Raw genomic sequence first — 4,666 nt, forward strand, 5'->3', positions numbered from 1 at the left:
CTGAGTACTGACTAAAGTCCCAGCTCTGTGATCAATCAGCTCATCTGTGTTTAGGTCAAACTTACTTTTGGGCTAATTACTCAAAATCACTGCCTGTTCAAACAAACGAATGGTTGCTAAATGGGAGGACATTGGGGAGATGGGTGAAAGGATTAAAAAGTGCAAATTGGCACCCAGCTGGTGTGGCTCAGTGGTGAAGCATCGAACTATGAACCAGGAGGTCACGGTTCAATTCCCTGTCAGTTCGATCCCCAGTAGGGAGCATGCAGGAGGCAGCCAATCAATGATTCTCTCTCATCATTGATGTTTCTATCTCTCGCTCTCCCTTCCTCTCTGAAATCAATAAAAATGTATTTAAAAATAAACATATATATTTTTAAAAAGTACAAATCAGCCCTAACCGGTTTGGCTCAGTGGATAGAGCATTGGCCTGCGGGCTCAAGGGTCCCAGGTTTGATTCTGGTCAAGGGCATGTACCTTGGTTGCGGGCACATCCCCAGTAGGGGGTGTGCAGGAGGCAGCTGATCAATGTTTCTCTCTCATCGATGTTTCTAACTCTCTATCCCTCTCCCTTCTTCTCTGTAAAAAATCAAAAAAATATATATTTTTTAAAAAAGTGCAAATCAGCAGTTATACACAAACAGTCATGGGGGAATATGAAGTACAGCATAGGGAAATAGTGAGTAATACTGTCACAACTATCTATGTTGTCACATAGAGACAAGGCTAATCGAGGTGATCATCTCATAATTTATACAAATGTCTAATCACGCTCTAGCCGGTTTGGCTCAGTGGATTGAGCATTGGCCTGTGGACCGAAGGGTCCCAGTTTCATTCTGGTCAAGGGCACATGCCCGGGTTGCTGGCTCAGTCCCCAGGAGGGGGCGTGCAGGAGGCAGCTGATCAATGATCCTCTCTCATGATAGATGTTTCTATCTCTCTCCCTTCCTCTCTGAAATCAATAAAAATTTATTTTAAAAAAAAAACCCAAATGTCTAATCACTATGTTGTACACCTGAAATGAATACAGTATTGCATATCAGCTGCAACTGAAAGTAAAAAAAATTATTTAAAACTTTGTTAGCCCTTCCTGTTTCCCATCATGGCCAAGGATCAAGGTGAAAAGCAGAACCCCATATGGGAGCTTCACATCTGCAAGCTCTGCTTCAGCATCTGCGTGAGGAGAGCGGAGACCGACGGGCCAGGCAGCCAAGACCCTGGAGCAGCTCACAGGCCAGGTGCACCATCAGATCCTCTGACATCAGGAGAAATGAAAAGATCGCTGTCCACAGACAGTCCGTGGGGCTGAGGCAGGAGAAATCTCAGAGAAAGGCCTAAGGGGACTAGAGTGCCAATTACGAAGAAATGACTTCTCAGATACCGGAAACTTAGGTTTTGGGATCCAGGAACACACCGACCTGGGGATAAATATGAGCCAGGCATTGGTATCTATGGCCTGGACTTCTGTGTGGTGCTGGGTGGCCAGGTTTCAGCATCGCAGACAAGAAAGGCAGGATAGGCTGCATTAGGGCCGAACAGAATCAGCCAAGGGGAGGCCATGCGCTGGTTCCAGCAGTAGGGTAGCGTCATCCTTCCTGGCAAATAAATTCTTGTTTCGATCCAAAAGGCCAATAAAATATTTTCAGTGGAAAAAAAAATTATTTTTTACCTCTTTTCTTCTTGCTTTATAGAATGGGCTGACACTCTAACCACAGAGCAAACCAGCCAGGGTTCAATTGTTCTCTTAAGATGGGAAGAATCTGGTTTGAATAGTTCTATATTATCATTTTTAAAGCAATTTTATGGTTTTGCATCTGCGGGCCAATGAAACCTGCCAAAGCAACTACCTATACTTGGAGACTCCAAGTTCAAAAGGACACTTCTGAATTACTATTATTTTTCTTTAAATTTGTGTTTCAAAATTATCTTGCACTTTCAGAAAGTTGCAAAAAATAGTTCAGAGAGTTTCCACCTGCCCCTGACCCAGATTCACCTAAGGTTAACCTATTACATAACCCGTAGAATGATTAGCAAAACCAAGAAATGATCAGGGGCATAGCACTCCTACTTACGGACTGGCTGTGAATTGCACCTGTTTTCCTACTGCCACCCCTTTTCTGGTCCAGGACCCTCTCCAGGATCCCACTTTCCATCTAATTGTCATGTCTGCTTAGTCATCTCCACTCGGGGCAGTTCCTCAGCTTTTCGTTGTCTTTCATGACCATGAAACCTTTAAAGAGTCCTCATCAGTTACTTATAAATGCCTTATAATTGGGGTTTGTCTGATGTTTCCTCTTGACACTCAAACTGTGCACCAGGGCAAGAACCACAGAAGTCGTGTTGGGTCCTCTCAGGACGAGCTGTCACGGTGCATAACGTCGCTGTGTCTTATTGATGGTGATGTTAGCCCTGGTCACTTGGCTAAGGGGGTGTTGCCCGGTTTCTCCCCTGTAAGGCTACTGCTTTTCCCTTTGTAATCAGCAAATATCTTGGTGAAGGAGGGGACTCTATGCAGATATCCTGTTTCCTTCAGGCATTTGCCCTCTGATCTGGGCATCCGGTGAGGTGTCTTACCTGTAGAGCAGGTATTCCTGTGTTGGTGATTTTCTATTCCCCTCATTCATAGGGACACTTTTGAGAAGATGTGTAGGCATTTCAAAACCGAGTTAATGCCCGTGAGGATTTCTTCCTAATAGCAACTCCCCTCCTCTCACCCCCACTGTGATGTCTCACAGTTGCACTTCGGTCTCATCAAACCAAACATTAAAGGTGCCCTCAGAGATGAAATGCTACACGGTGGCATAATGAACAGAGAGGGGGGCGGGAAGGGGTGGAAGTGTTGGCGGATGCTGAACACCAGCCCCAGGATGCTACCCCCCTCAGCCCCATTTTGAATATGCTTCGAGGAAACAGGCACAATTTTTTAAATGAGGTACATTTTAAATGTGTTGTTTGTATCTCCATTGTGGGCATTTATGTTAGCGTTTATTAACTGGAAACGTCTTTCAGGTTTCAAGACATAGAGCTTGTCCTCAAAACAACTAAGAACCAGAAAGGTGGCCACAGACATCTGCGTGGCCTGCTTCCACGGTGGCTGTGAGAAGTCCTGGTCAAGTACCGTGCCTGATTCTCGTGTTGGTTTCTCAGGAGAAACATGGTCAAGGGGGAAGGAGCCATCTTCCACCCTGATGTGTAAAAGGCTCCACGGGAAAGGCTCCTTGTTTTGAAGGGTCAAGGCTGCTCGAGAACTGAAAACCCACAGGGAAAGTTGAGGTCGTTTTGATTTTCATGAGCGGACATTTAGAAACAACGGGGATGGAGAGAGGGTTGTTCAAATGCGACCTGCCCAGCTCAGTGGAAATCTAAAGTCTTGATTCTGAAGGAATCCTCTTGCTGTCAGAATGATCCTCACCTGCCTGGGTGAGTTCTCAATTCAGGGATACCTCACAGATATTCCAGGCCGGCACAAGAGAGTGAGTATTGCAACAAGTGACTCACAGAAATGTTTTGGTTTCCCAGTGCATATGAAAGTTATGTTTACACCATACCGTAGAGTATTAAACGTGAAATAGCATTTTGTCTAAAAAAAAAACCCACACATACCTAAATTTACAAATATATTATTGCTAAAAATGTTAACCATTATTGAGCCTTCAGCGAGTCGTAATCTTTGCTGGTGGTGGGTCTTGTCTTGATGTTGGTGGCTGCTGGCTGCTCAGGGTAGCTGAAGGTTGGATTGACTGTGTCAACTTATTAAAAGAAGGCTTCAATGATGTTTTCTGCACCAACGGACTCTTCTGTGAACAGTTTCCCTGCAGCGTGCGATGCTGTTTGACAGCCTTTTACCCGCAGTGGAACTCCTTTCAGCATTGGAGCCAATCGTCTCAAACCCTGCTGCTTTACCAATACGCGCACGTAACAGTCTAATCCTTCGTGGTCATTTCAGCAATCTTCACAGCACCTTCAGAGTAGATTCCTTCTCACGCACCACGTTCTTTGCTCACTCATAAGAAGCCACTTCTCATGCAATAAAGTTTGATCATGAGATTGCCCGCAATTCAGTCGCATCTGCAGGCTCCACTTCAGCTCTCTTGCTGTTGCCACCACATCTGCAGTTACTACCTCCATGGGGGTTGGAGTCAATAGCTTCAAACTCCTGCATGTGGGGTGAGGTGGGATGGGTCATATAAACAGCTTTTAGATGCCAAAGTGAAAAGCAGTGTTTGTTCAGGGTGAGCCTCCCTCCCCCCAGGAGGGACCATTTTGGTGAACCCTTTCTAATTAAGCAGATGTGAGGTAGGAAAATACTTATTTTACTGTTATTAGGAAAGCCTTTCAGATTGAGATGATCAATATCCTGTTTAATGCTGAAAAGTGTTGTCTTTATTAGAGACAGACACCATTCCCACTGAGATTCTGAAGACGGAAACTGGTCTTTTCTTTCCTGGGACTTGGGACCAAGGATCCAGAGAAGGAAGGCCGAGTAAAGGAGATGTCAATTCTGGGATGAAGTGTATGGGTCATCAGAGCTAGGCCCAGGGAGGAATCCTGTGTGGAGGATCGTGGCCCAATGGACCACAGGAATAGAAGTATCTAATAGTTGCTTTCAAATCTTCCTTTTCTAAGTTGGAGTTTTGTATTTCTCCTTCGGAAGAGTTTGCAAGCA

At 45.0% G+C, this 4,666-nt stretch overlaps 1 pseudogene across 1 annotated transcript; it reads left to right on the forward strand.

Annotated features, from left to right (window-relative positions):
* The first annotated feature begins 1,102 nt into the window (after nucleotides 1-1,102).
* On the forward strand, nucleotides 1,103-1,579 carry LOC308522837 (large ribosomal subunit protein uL5-like; annotated as a pseudogene). Its single transcript has one exon. The product of its transcript is annotated as a large ribosomal subunit protein uL5-like (transcript).
* Nucleotides 1,580-4,666: the final 3,087 nt, after the last annotated feature.

Source organism: Myotis nattereri (assembly GCF_964212035.1).
Source record: "Myotis nattereri genome assembly, chromosome: 8".
NCBI classification, from domain to species: Eukaryota; Metazoa; Chordata; class Mammalia; order Chiroptera; family Vespertilionidae; genus Myotis; species Myotis nattereri.